Source organism: Dermacentor albipictus, chromosome 1 (assembly GCF_038994185.2).
Source record: "Dermacentor albipictus isolate Rhodes 1998 colony chromosome 1, USDA_Dalb.pri_finalv2, whole genome shotgun sequence".
Lineage (NCBI taxonomy): Eukaryota > Metazoa > Arthropoda > Arachnida > Ixodida > Ixodidae > Dermacentor > Dermacentor albipictus.
This window is the reverse complement of record NC_091821.1, coordinates 334,015,079-334,029,184: the sequence shown is the minus strand read 5'-3', so window position 1 is coordinate 334,029,184 and position 14,106 is coordinate 334,015,079. Positions and strand designations below refer to the sequence as shown.

The window sequence follows — 14,106 nt, the reverse complement described above, 5'->3', positions numbered from 1 at the left end:
GGGCACTGTTGCACTTTTTAAAGGCAACAGAATTGGACAAGCGGCTGTAGCCTGAACAGATGTTTATAGTGCTGCAAGTGCTACTGTGCTGTGCGGTGACAGTATGCGGCGACAGTGACCGACTGTGATTGTATGTCTATGCTCCTTTCTTTTTTTATCTCTACTTTGTTATCACTTTACCTCCCCTCCCCTCTCTCCCCAGTGTAGGGTAACAAACCAGGCCTTCCCCTTTGGTTAACTTACCTGCTACCCCCCCCCCCCTCTCTCTCTACCGCAGTTGTTATTGCCAGGCGGAAATTGTGTTGTGCAATGTGCTTGAGAATTCGTTTCCACATTCCCTCCCTCACTCCCCCCCCCCCCCCCTCTCCTCGTTATTGAATAATGACGTGTTCTCCACTCAACACATCGAACACATAGGTTCTCGAACTTCAACTTGCTTGAATTAGAAGACAAATAACCTATCTTTTATTTTTTATGCCTTGTATCGGCCTTTTCCTTTTGTTTTAGAATGTTTTGGAACTTGATTCGATGTTTATTTTAGACGAACAAAACAACAACAAAGAGCTAATAAATAATGCAACTACAACGTCTACTCGCCTGTTCACTTGTACATTTTTCTTTTTAATATCTGTCCAGTTATTAATACGAGGAGGGAAGAAAAAGAGTAGGCGTCTGGTTGACTATCCTACACAGGCGGACGGGAAAGGGTGAATAGAAAGATGGAATGTTCAGAGAAGTGGGGAAAGGAATAACAATTTCAGCCTCCTATTCGCCAAGCTTCTTAGGTTTTTTTTCTGGCATTTATTCAGTTCGGTGTTGCCTTTTCAACAGTGACGAGTATTCCGACCTGGCGGTGATGTAACGAAGTAGAGCAACGCGTGCACGAGAAGCAGAAGCCACCCCGTCTGATAACCCTGGATCTGGTTGCGAGCAATAACAGCTGGCCGCAGCGAGAGCGCAGTTGCTGCGTGACAGGAAATGGAAATTGCGCAGGCGATGAAGCTATCAAATTGCTCAACGGAGAGAGCGAGAGAGAGAGAGAGAGAGAGAGAGAGAGAGAGAGAGGGGGGGGGACGGGGGAGGAAAGGCAGGGAGGTCAACCAGAGGAGCACCCGGCCTGCTTCCCTACACTGGGTGTGGGGGAAAGGGGACTAGAAAGAGTGCTCTACTTGGAGTGGCGGGCTGGAGTATACTTTGGTGCGACATTCGATCGTGGCCTACTTTGACCACGTGTCTCGAACGATTGTTTTCGGAGAAATGCAACGACTTCTCGCAAAATCGGGGTTTGGGGCCACGCGTAATCAATCACCACAGCTCGACGAGCTAGTGGCGCCTAAGGGAAATTGAGCCGACGCGTGTGCCTTCTCTCCAATCATTCGCGGTCGACTCGAGGTCTAGCACTGACACGTGGAATATCAAATAACTCGTGAATGAAGCTCGTGGCAAGAAATAGAATACGTTGAAAACTGGTTCCTATAGATCATACGATGGGGAAAAAAGTAAACCATTATACATTTATAGAATCTCTTTTTCATTCGCATGACCCGGTAATTTATTTATTGCACAACTTCAGGCTGTCGAAGTTGGCGTTGTTGCGACCTACTTATTTCGTATACGTGTATTGGGGCACGCGCTTTTGCGATGCCACCTTTTATTTCTTTATTTATTTTATATTGTGCCATACTGCGGCCTCTAGTTTCTAACAATTAGTGTGAAACAATAACTAAATATACAAAATCAGAAATAGAACAACTTCACCCCGAAGCAAAAAGTGCCATCATGCTATAAATCAATAAATTGATTGTCATTGAATCCATTCCACTCCATTATTATTCGTGGGAAGAAGGAAAACATTTAAGGCTAGTATTCTGGTGTATGCTGGTGTCAATGAGTGTGGGTGGTGGGCCGTCTTTAATTGTCTGGCTGTCAACGCTGACTGTCATAAATAAGGATATAATGACGATTTTATATATAGAAGGAAAATAAATTCCCACCTGAGTATTCATATGCTCTGTTACAGGAAGTCCGCACGTCTACAGCGATATTTAATTTCCCCTTATTTTAGTATGCAAGCCTTATATACGTCGTATTTAAAAAAAAAAAAGCCTTACCGCTGCACGCTGTAATCTTTCAAGAGGTTTGATATATATAACACGATAAATAACCATCTGTCGTCTCTCGTGATGCAAGTTGACAAAAGAATGATACTTTTCTCGGCGTACGCTTAATGAAGGCATCAGTTTATTTTTATTCCAGCGAAAAGAAAAAAATAAAGAACCACCCACACGTGATTGGGGTTACGAACCTAACCAATAGTTCAACAATCCAGTCCAACGAAATGTTGATCCCGCCGACACCAGATGGTCGACATCGCGACGTACTAGTTTCCTAATAATGCCGTCGGTAACCCTTGCTATCCTGCCACGCGACTACATTAGCTAACGACAGTGGCATGCAGCGGCCCGACGCAAGAAACGCCTAGATTAAGGAGTGATGGCCTCACCCACATTACACCGTGCCAGTCGAAATTTAAGCGGAGCTCCATGATCCGCTGGCGTGTGGCTTAACTTAAGGAATCGTAAAGGACTGCTACGGAAGAGACACATGTGGAATACACCGCGCTGTATACTAAGCCGTAGCAAATGCGCTTACTCTCTTTGGTATAAGGAATATGTTTGTAGTGCATCTGGTGTAATTATCACCATCATCATGACCGTCGCTTATAGGAACGCGCGCCCGCCCCCTTGCCTTCGGCTCACTTTTTAGGGTGCATGCTTTCGCTTTTGCGGGCGTAACTTCCTTCGTGAAGTCTGACCGTTGCGAAGGGAGTTATTTTAGCGCACTCCAGAACTACGAAATATGAATACGAAGCTGACAGGAAGCTGTGTGCGTGGCTGCTATTGTGACGTCGTCTTCAGCTGAGTTGAGCCCATCCAGTGTGCACCGAAACTGATATTCCCAAAAATGATCAATTGGGAATACATTATATCCTGCACAGTTGGCGGCGTCACTTCTGGCAGTGTCAGATTGGAACGTTAGTTGTTCAAAATTGAAGTTACTAGTTTTACTGAAATGTGTTGAAAACGCGAGGCGCTCCTCTTTGTTGACCCGCGTCAATTCTAACCTCAAAGCTTCGAGAAGCTGAGAAAAAAAAAGAAGGTCAATTAGTTTAAGGCTGTTAATTCACAAGTCTTTATAAGACGCAACGTCTTTCTTGCGCACGCTGGTAATATTTAGCTGTAAAGGTGGCCCGCGAAAGAATCGTGCAGTCTGTAGGGTGCGCAGATTTATCGACCGATAGATTCCTGGGCTTCGCCATGCTAAGCGCCGCAGGAGTACCCTGCATGCACAAGACCTTCCCAAGAGCTGCAGCATGCACCTCTACTTTGCATAGGAACGCATCAAAGATAACGTATTATAACATCCCGATGACTGCTGTTCCCCAAAACATTCTTCATAGGAGTAATCACGAGAAAAAAGAAATGATTAAAACACGCGTTTAATCCAGGGCGTAGGAAGGCGGCAGTTTGCAGCTTCTTGCTGAGAGCGTCTCGATGCACTAAAAGCTTCGTAGTTTTGCATTGATTTGTTTGAGCTTTTCGTAACCTTAGACGTTGCGCACATATCCGCGACAGGTTCATGGCCGCTGGGTCGATAAGATCGATGATTGCTGCTCCAAGGAGTATGTTACAAGACGCAGGCTCGTTGGAGATGGCAAGAGGGCTCAATAACAAGGTTGTGCACTCACGGGCGGATTCCTCTAATTAAGCCTTCATTAGCGATCCAGATCCATAGTAGTAAGGCTTTAGACAAACCGAAGAGCTCGTTGCTGCACATATATTATACATTATTACTGTAACATTATTAACTGTACATTCGCTTACTGCAATTAAAGCGAATCTATGTTTCGTAAGTGTTAATGACTATTTTTAGCCTAAATCCGGCTTCACTAATTGATGTATGCTATGTCCTTCGTTGCGAAAAAATGAAAAAGAAAACAACAAAAACTATATGGCGCAATTATTTGAAACGGCAAGAAGTTTAATGAGAATTCTTGCAATGTATATTCTAGTGAAAAAGCAAGAAAAAGAAAGGAAAGGGGCATAGATAGTGACGCGTTTTTGTTAGGGAACAAAGGTATTGAAATTTTAGAAGTAGACTGCGGGATTTTCGCTTATTCTCGTAGTTATTGTTTTATCCTATCAGCCTCACCCTTCGTTCTCTTCTACCAATCAGACACCGACCGTCCCAGTAACCAAATAAATAAATAAATAAATAAATAAATAAATAAATAAATAAATAAATAAATAAATAAATAAATAAATAAATAAATAAATAAATAACGATCATAAACGCTCAGCGGCAAAAAAGAACGCACAAATTAGTATTGCACAGATATCAAAGACAGAGGAATGGAAGTGAAGTCGCATGCTGTCAACGCGTGAATTGTCTAATACGGAAACGGAAGACAATTCTGCCATGACCACTTTTTGAAAACTAACTTTCTTCTGCTTCGTTTCTATTCACTTCTACTCATCAGCGTTGTGTATAGCATCATAACCAAGAGAAAGTACTAGTGGTGCGGTGGCATACGGACCAAACACGTAAGAGGAAGAAATAAAAACTAAAAAGAAGAAATCGCTAGAAAATGCGGGCCCTGATCACTACTAGTTATAAACAGATACAAATCAACGCAGTCTGCCCAGCCTCCTTACAGTGCAAGTGCAGTGGATGCATGGGGACTCCACAAGATGGAACGGGACAAGCTAATCAAACAACAGAGCGTTAAGCATCGCCTTGCAAAGCATCACTGCAGGCGAATGCCTGCGTAGCTACTGTCGGTGGCATTGCGTGTTACACAACAATCGCATGTGACTGCAAGCGGAATTCCAGCGCAAGCAGGCTAGCTTAATCGCGCCCTCTTGTCTCCGGTACAGCGCATGCGCAATGACGCGGACCGCGCCCCAATATATGAATGCCACTCACGCGCGGTTACTTTCGTAAGCGCTCTTGCTCGTGCCTATTATGTGCAGGGCAAGAAAGGTTACGACACGGTGTGTCTTTTAGCTGGCGTAATGCCAAATAGGGCAAGGCTGTACTATCGTCTCGCACGTAATCTCCTGCTATTCCATAATGCAGCAGGAAAGCGTATGCGAACGCGGGAATAGCGGGGCGAGCCGCATCCCCCTGCACCTGTGACGGCCTTTGTTCCCGCGTACGGAAAGCAGAATGAAGAAAACTGCCATCGTCGGCTGCGTTGCTTCATGCGGCCTTGTGAACATGACCTTTCCTGATTTAACTTTTTCTATACATTCATTCGGTGCACTACTGACATTGATTTTTGCTGCTCCCGCGTTTTTATCTCGCTCCGTAGCTCTCGTTAATTTTTAGTTATCACATTGCATGATTATGACTTTGTGACATTTTTTTTTTTCGTTGCGTGCGCGTAATCATTTCAACCGAGGGAAGCTTGAAGGATCACGTTTGGCTGGACGGTAGGCGTAGTATAAGCGCGTACGTGATCAATCGTTTATGTATTTCTGTCCGTACCTTTGGAAGGACTGGAGTGATAGAGGCTTACAATGCATTTTGCGAGTACATGCATTTCTTCTTTAAAGGAACCGGCTAACCAGCCCTAGTCCAGAACTGTAGAAGTCGCGTAGAAAATCTTGAGCCGCCGTCAGCTATACGCCATATAGTTTGGTCCCAATTATGTATGGTAAACATAACCCTAAGAATACACGCACAAGGATCGTAAAATGAAATAATCATCAGCAAATAAAGCAGCCGCCTTGAGACTTCTGTCGCAGCACAGTCCGAGTGAAGGAAGTGTTTCAAAGTTTGCTGGTTTCGTTTTCTTTAAAGAGCTGAGAGCAGGCTTTTCATGTCTTAGGGCTCTGGATATACCTTCGATATATTCCGGTGGTTATTTACATCGCAGAAGTCCTTCCGGCTTTCATTTTTTCCATCTTCATTCTGTTACGACCGATTATGGTCGTAATCGTAATTATGGCTCCTGTGAAAACGCGTTGCGTTTCCATAGGGGCCGAAAGTAGTAGTGATGCTAGCTTTTTTTGTGTGTGAAGAATATCCAGCGGGCGCATGGATGTTTGTGAAGGGTATAGTTGAGTGGTTCGTTGCCAAGTTAGGACAACTGCAACCACGAGTGGCAACGCCGGCCCAAATATCCTAAACAAGCCCGTGTCATTCCGGTCAGTCGTCTGAGAGCAGCCCGCGAGCCTCCAACGTCTCCCCAACTGGAGCACCGGTGGAGTGGAAAATAGCGTTTCCAGCGCCTGGCAGTTTTAAACGGGCGAAATTACGCGTAATAGTTCCTAAGCCCAAATATGCGGCGTCATCGCATATTACAGGTATGCCGGCGAAGATCGTCATAAAGACGGAGGAAGAATAGAAAGAATGGGGGGAGGTTAGCAAAGGAAAAAAAAAGTCTGATCTACTACGCTGCATAGGGAAAAAAGAATTAAAGAGATAGGACCATCACAGTCTGTCTCGCCGTCCAGTAGACCGCAGGAAGCGAACTAACGTTCGGGTTGCCTTTAGCGCATACGTTCTTCGTGACCGCTGTCCAAGCACCTTTCGCTCTCGCAGGGTTCGGCTCTTCACTGTCTCTAACGCAGTGTACAGCACGTGCTGTAACACGGACAGAAGATGTGTGATTGCTTTCTCCCAGCCACAAGCGTTTCATGTGCGAACTTTCAAGCTAAGATCATTAGGGAGGAACCCGATGGTCCGAATCTTTCGACGACACTGCAGCAATTGTGCGGCCTTTTTAGCCCTGGCATGATTTCAGATCTCATATACTAATATACTCGATCTCCTTTACGCAGGCACTGCCTACGCGTAGACAGAGCTTCACCTTACGCATGTTATCCGCCGGAAAGCTGGACGTTTCCGGACTTGCCACGGAGGGAAATTTGCTCACGTTCTATTAATGTGCGTTCCCTTTCACAACGGACTTGACTGCAAGCATGCTTCTTTCTTATTTTTTACGGCCACATTATAAAAATTAATTGCGTCATCTGATTAAATATCGAGGATCTTTTGTCAACAAACCCACCCACCCACCCATACTTAATATGTTTTACCCATTGTAATTAATTATCCTTCGCAATTTTGTGAAATTAGTCAGTCGGCAGCAAGGGAAGAATGCTATAATAATAATTCCATATAGCACAGCAGCGAGTACAACATAGTTTCGGTAGTATCAATATAGTAATAAACAAAAGTATTCGCGATAGTTTATACAATCGAGCATCTGTGTAATGTGCAAGACAATTTGATATCGACAGCGCGAGTGAGTCCTGCGCGTGAGCGCGAACGTACACAAAACACGTCTTACACCGAATTGACCATGCCGAAATTGTTCAGCCTGGCCAATAGCTTTCGTCGCTTTGTCGATGAAGATACGTATCACCTTATAGACCTCCCGGACGATACACACAAGGACGCCAAATTAAATCGTCACAAATGGCATTGGACCGAACACCTCCTAGTTTGAAGAAATTATTAGCGCCGTGGATAAACAAAAGCAATGCAAAAATACGCTTTAATAGCTATAAAAAAATCTGGAAGACAGCGACATCATTGGCTGCTATTAAGGCACAAAGAAAGAAGATATTTAGAAGTGAATACCTCTTTTTTAATGTCAAGGCGCAGATGTGATAATGAAGTGATTATAACGCATCGCTGCTTGAGTCCTTATTCGTTATGTGACAATGTTGCTCACATTATCGCTTAAAGTGCGTATCTGTAATCTCATGTTGTTACTTTGACTTGTATATAAGAGGACGCAACTTGGTTGTAACTATGTTGTATATTGTATGTTTTACGCTGCAACTGTAATTCGTATATACCACATATTTAAGAGCCAAGGAGTAGCTGACACTTTATTTGGGCGCCAGCATTTCATTGTATAACGTCAATAATAACAAAAAAGTAAGAAAATGACACGGTAGATGCAAAGCATCAGAAAAAAAATACAAAGACTATATGTTCCAATATTAATCCATCAGCTTAATTGCCAATAGAATTAAAGATTGACCGACATACTAGTACCGTGATTACAGCATGTACTGTATGCTTCTTTTAAATATCTCCCCCATTATTTGCGAGCGGTTACCCTCACACAATCGTGTACTATTATCTATAACAGTTTCTAGGTGTTTCAACGTACTATTTGCATTTAAATATAACGTCGATATCCAGGACTATTGGTTACGGGCCTCTCTGCTTTCCACTGTCACATATCGCTGCAAAACTGCCTCTTCCTGTTCAAAAAAAAATATATAGGAGCAATGAATTCGGCATCACTCGTCGTACAATCCGTTTTCTTTTTCGCTTTAGTTATGAACGCTGAACTGTTAGCAAGAGGCTGGGCTTTAATCTCTATTGTTGCAGTGTTGCAACTGTTGCGATACAAATATGAAGCGAGCTTTTTCGCTCACCTTCTTTCACTGCTACTGCTTGCCGACAGGCATTGCTGGCAAATCTACGTGCTCAAAGTTTGAGGAAGCTAGACCACTCAAGTAAATAACTGCTCTCTTTATTGAGTATATATGGCCGGTTTGCATTGCCATCCAGCAAAATTAGAGCCTGATATGCAAGCTGCTGTTATATTCAAACGACGAAAAAGTCGCGAAACTCTCATTGGCAATCAAAACACGCTAAAATCTACCTTTTTTTCATTGACAGCACGTGGTGTTGTCACTAAGACGTGTCAATCAACGCCAAAAATAACGAAGCTATGATAGAAGTTGAGGAGCAAATAGCATTAATCGCCTAGGCAATAAAATTGTCTAATATAACCCTTAATTACGGAGAAGAAAGGCTGTCTGGCATTAGAGCAGCAATGTATATAGTTCTGGGTAATTGAGATGGTCTTCTTTGTAAGGTCAGACAACCGTGCCTTACTGCAGATGAGAGAGTGTATCTTTCTTGCACGGGCTAGCCTAGAGTTTCGCAGCTGCCGGCTCTATGTCAGGCTAAAATCGCCTTTCTATGGAACATGCATGTGCTTTCGTAACATAGTCATTGGAATTTCTCATATCATTTGTCTCGCTTCCAATTAGTCCATCCGTCCGTCCGTCCTTTCGTCCATCCGTCCGTCCGTCCGTCCATCCGTCTGTCTTTGTGTCTGTGTCAGTATGTCTGTCTGTCTGTCTGTCTGTCTGTCTGTCTGTCTGTCTGTCTGTCTGTCTGTCTGTCTGTCTGTCTGTCTGTCTGTCTGTCTGTCTGTCTGTCTGTCTGTCTGTCTGTCTGTCTGTCTGTCTGTCTGTCTGTCTGTCTGTCTGTCTGTCTGTCTGTCTGTCTGTCTGTCTGTCTGTCTGTCTGTCTGTCTGTCTGTCTGTCTGTCTGTCTGTCTGTCTGTCTGTCTGTCTGTCTGTCTGTCTGTCTGTCTGTCTGTCTGTCTGTCTGTCTGTCTGTCTGTCTGTCTCTGTGTGTCTGTCTCGGTCTCTGTTTCTGTATGTCTATGTCTGTCTGTGCCTGTCTGTGCCTGTGTCTGTGCCTGTCTGTGCCTGTCTCTGTGCCTGTCTGCCTCTGTCTGTCTGTCTGTTTCTGTATGTCTGTGTGCCTGTCTGCCTATGTATGTATGTATGTATGTATGTATGTATGTATGTATGTATGTATGTATGTATGTATGTATGTATGTATGTATGTATGTATGTATGTATGTATGTATGTATGTATGTATGTATGTATGTATGTATGTATGTATGTATGTATGTATGTATGTATGTATGTATGTATGTATGTATGTATGTATGTATGTATGTATGTATGTATGTATGTATGTATGTATGTATGTATGTATGTATGTATGTATGTATGTATGTATGTATGTATGTATGTATGTATGTATGTATGTATGTATGTATGTATGTATGTATGTATGTATGTATGTATGTATGTATGTATGTATGCCTGTTTGTCTGTCTAATCTTATTTGTTTTATAGCAGCAAGCTACCGGTCTAATCGTCTGAATATTATGATTATTATGCGGAAACCTCACTCTTTGTCTTCGCAACTTCATTGTTTTCTAGACGTTACATTAAGATATTGACTGTTGCTTTAATATAGAGGCTTTCGCAGGAGGATACAACCGTAAAAATTAGAATAACGATCCATGCCTGAAGTGAAGTAGTCTACGTTTGCACAAGCAGCTGTGCAGTCATAATATATTGACTAGGAGACCGAAGACAAACACGACGGGTTTACAGAGAGAACAATAAAATGATATTCTCTTTCGTTTTTTTCGGGTCAAGTTTCTCTTTGCGTTTGGCTGGCCCTGTCGCTTCTTTCTTGGCCGATCCAACATAGGGCGTATAAACCGCGACACGTCAGGTATTCAAAAATAGCATTAAAGGGCGACCAACTGCAGTATTCTTAGGTTAATTCTGCCAGGAGCGACGCGAGATCACCACTTCTGGCACGACGTGGGTCAAGAACCATCGTACCCAACACGGCAGACTGGCTGTCCGGCTAGACTACTGTATGGCAAATCTTGCGGGAATCATTACCGAAAGCTGGATACGCGCCTCTGCAATAATTGTCCCGACGTCTAAGGTCAGCAGGTTCTCGATGATCGCCCGCGGCAACGTTAAGGCAAGGCACGCACGTTCTGGTGCGGGACCACCGAACGAGTCCGTATGCTCTGCGCGCGTGCCCCTTAATAAGGGTGGATTTACCGGCAGCACGGTCCATTGCCTTCAGAGGACGCGCACAGGCCGTTGAGATTCCTGGGGGGCCCTGTTAAGCGGCACTCTTTAGGGCGGACGTGAGAGCGAGTTTTGAGAGACTGCAACCGCGAGGCGCTAACGGGGCTCCGCGCGGTCGTCATTACCTCAGCGCACCAAGCCACAGGCCGCCGCGCGCTCGCCCAGACAAATTAAAAGCTGCAGCGCCTGGCGATTAGTGGGGTCTAATGGCCTGTTCCATGGCTAACGTCTACGCGTGGGGCTTCCGCCTAACGAGTGGCGCCGCCACCGACAATGCGTCCGCGTGAAACGAGATAAAATTGGGCCTTTTGGGGAAAACATTGGGCTGATAGAAGCCTCAGGAAGATCTTGGGTGCTTGACCGGCATACCCACTGCAAAGACGAGCGTTACTGGCCCTTCAATGATTTCTGGACGCGAGCAATATTGGCGGAAACTATTGAGTAGAGTGTCAAAATGTGATAAGCGCATTCTATAAATTTTATTTTATGTTTTTTGACTCGATTTTGGCCATTTCAATGCCTGGTTTTATGTACCTTCATATAAATTTAATCCGTGCTTTCTTATGTGCCCTCATTTTAGTCTATAAATATGTGACCGGACTTCGTGTGTAGTGCACATATGTGGTGGAATTTGTGTTGTTTTGTTTCTGAGTTGACTTTCAGTTTTAGTGTGGCATTAGTGTACTTATGCGACTGGATTGCGTGTTATTATGATTTCATTGTTGTTTTATTATGAATTATTCTTTTTTTAAAATCACTATGCTAAAAGGAGTAGCCAGCGTCAATTAAAGGAGACAAGATCTCCTAAATACCATATAATAATTTTAAAAAAGGCGTTAGAAACGATGACTTGAGTGAATCAAAAGGGGTAGGGGCTAGAAATTGGTGAAATCGCCGTGATTGTTAAAGTGAAATATACATTTCAACGGGCATGACATGCGAATGAGGAGTGTAGTAGCAAGAACACCTGTTGTTCCCAACGTTGTCCAAGAAAACACCTGTGCTTGCGTGTACCCTCAGAAATTAATGCGCCCGGAAGTGTCATTGCTCTATGTTCTACCCAAGTAGGTTTCATCAAGAATCACAGTTACCGAGTACCTTTGGTTGTTGTAGCTTTCAGCGCAGTACAGGAAAGGTCTCCTTATAGGTTTTGGCTGCCGCTATAAGAACAAGCGAATGTAGAGCTAGCTGTCTTGTTTTTCCGCGTGGAGTTTCAAACATCATTCTTCTGAAATAAAGAGTTGCCACTTAATGTCACTTTGCTCAATCTCTCCTTCAAAAACGCGTCCGATTTGATGTGTTTCAGTGTGAGTGTCTTGGCGCCGGTGATCTATACAACTCTTCGTGGGCGGTGAACATACATGTACAAGATCGAGCCGAGTTCGTACCCCGCTAGGCATCCTTCTTCGCCCAACGAACAAACTTAACTATTGATTATCCATGTACGTTTAAGTTATATTTGCCTCGAAGCCACACAGCAGAAAAATACGAAGAAAACGCGGAGTTCCGTGAGTGAGCAATCGCATTAGTATCCTGCTGTGTGTGCTTGTTGCGGCACAATTACGGTACATGAAAAAAAAAAACTAAACTTTCAATCAGATTTTTGTTCTAACCCCTTGCAAAGCGAGACTTAGGTGATCATGCTGCGTTGAGACGATAATTTTCAAAATGAACGAACCGATTTCGCTTGCGTCGCAGTTTCACTTCGAGCCTATAACATAGAATGATGCAGGAAGTATTGATTGAGAGAGTTAACAATGGCGGTTCCTGCATATAGCACGACCCTTGACGCGCCGGTAGAGAATGAAGCTGCGCCAATTACCTTGCATTCTACTACTTCTAACCACTTAGTTCGGCTAATGCGTGCCATAAGCAACCTGAAAAACACAATTAAAAAAAAATTTAGAAACGAAACAAAGAAAACGTGTCAGGGTTTGTCTAGGTCATTGTTGCTTGAGTCTAAATACTGAGTGGTTGAATGTATATTTGTGTTTTATCACGTCAGAAACTGCTGCTAGAACTTGTATCTGTTCTCGGAAATTATTCAGTTCTGCGTTTTTAGAAGGACTTTCACGTCGTCATTTATAGGAAGCTTGACTCGGAAAGGTTGAATCGAGAAGTCTAAAAACTTAAAATTCATGGACGAGCGTCCTTTCCTTGGTATTGAAATTGCAATAAGGTCCATTAGATGCTCATAGAGCCTTGAGTCCCGTGTGCATTGTGTCATAGCTGTTACTTCCTCGGTCCTCTGTAAAATACCCACGAAGATAGATAGAAGACACCTCGTAAAAAAAAAAAAAGGCAAGGTGCATGTTTCGCATTGGTGTTTGCGTCAGGCTGTCGAACTCCAGAAACGTGCCAATGAGCAATTATGTACACAATGTGCAACCATTGCGATGTCGTGGATGAAGGTCTCCTTCGATAAACTAACGGTTGGAAAAAGGTTCCCTCGCACACCGGTGGTCACCAAAGAGAGGACGTTTAGAATGCTGCAGACGGAGACCGTTGCCAATGACAATGCACTGCGCCACATTACGACATCCCCGTTGGGCGATCGGTCCAGCCCGCGCGAAGCGGCTTGTCCACATTCAGCTGACACAGCAGCAAGAAAGGGGGAGAGCGAGCGCGCCGGCTCCCCGCTAACGCGTTCCGGTAGCTGTTGGAGGCGCCGGGCCGCATTTCTATCCCTAAGAACCCCGTTTCGACGACGAGCCCACACTGCCCAAGAGGCTCGCGCGCTCTCTCGTTCTTCCCAAAGGAACGAGCACGGCTTGAAGCTGCACAAGAATAACGACGACAGGAAAGGAGGCAAGGCTGAAATAAAAGAAAGAGAGAGCGAGAGAGAGGAGCACCTACTCACCTGCCGGTCGCATCGAAGTCGGAAATCCCAGTCGCTGGACGGCGCGTTCCGCCGGCAGAAGCCAGTGCGATCGCCCGCAGCGCGCCCGGTGCAATGTAGCGAGGCTTTCGGCAGTGGCGCCACCTGAGTCTGCGCGAAGGAACCTCGGGGAATGCGTCAATCGAGAAAAGGCTCGCAACTGTGGCATCAAAAGCCCGGTCGGTCTCTCTTTCATGTGTTCGATGGCATCTGTCTGGATGGCTTATAGGTGGTCGCTCCAGGGGATGCGCTCGGGAGCACGCGGCCACCTGTTAGAGGCGCTGTGAAGCCGAACGCGATGTTGGCTCAGTCGAATCGATTCACTCGTGCTGGAGGAGGTCCTCAAGGGGAATCCGAGAGGGGCCCTCGATGTGGAGTCGTTATTAAACACAGACGCACGAGATATCTTTTTTTTTTCGTAGTGCGGTGATAAGCATCGGTCCCGGGAATAATCGCATATCTGCGAAGAAGGGCAGATGAGAAATCCTGTA

At 44.6% G+C, this 14,106-nt stretch overlaps 2 protein-coding genes across 2 annotated transcripts in view; one reads left to right on the top strand and one right to left on the bottom strand.

The window, feature by feature from the left end:
- Positions 1–13,665, bottom strand: part of LOC135915017 (serine/arginine repetitive matrix protein 1-like) — a 180,541-nt gene extending 166,876 nt beyond the window's left edge. The window contains exon 1 of the mRNA XM_065447968.1: positions 13,598–13,665. The gene's annotated coding sequence lies outside the window, so the exon portion shown is untranslated. The remainder of the gene's footprint in view (positions 1–13,597) is intronic.
- Positions 1–14,106, top strand: part of LOC135910143 (uncharacterized) — a 766,803-nt gene that overhangs the window by 131,664 nt on the left and 621,033 nt on the right. The gene's annotated exons all lie outside the window — the stretch shown is intronic.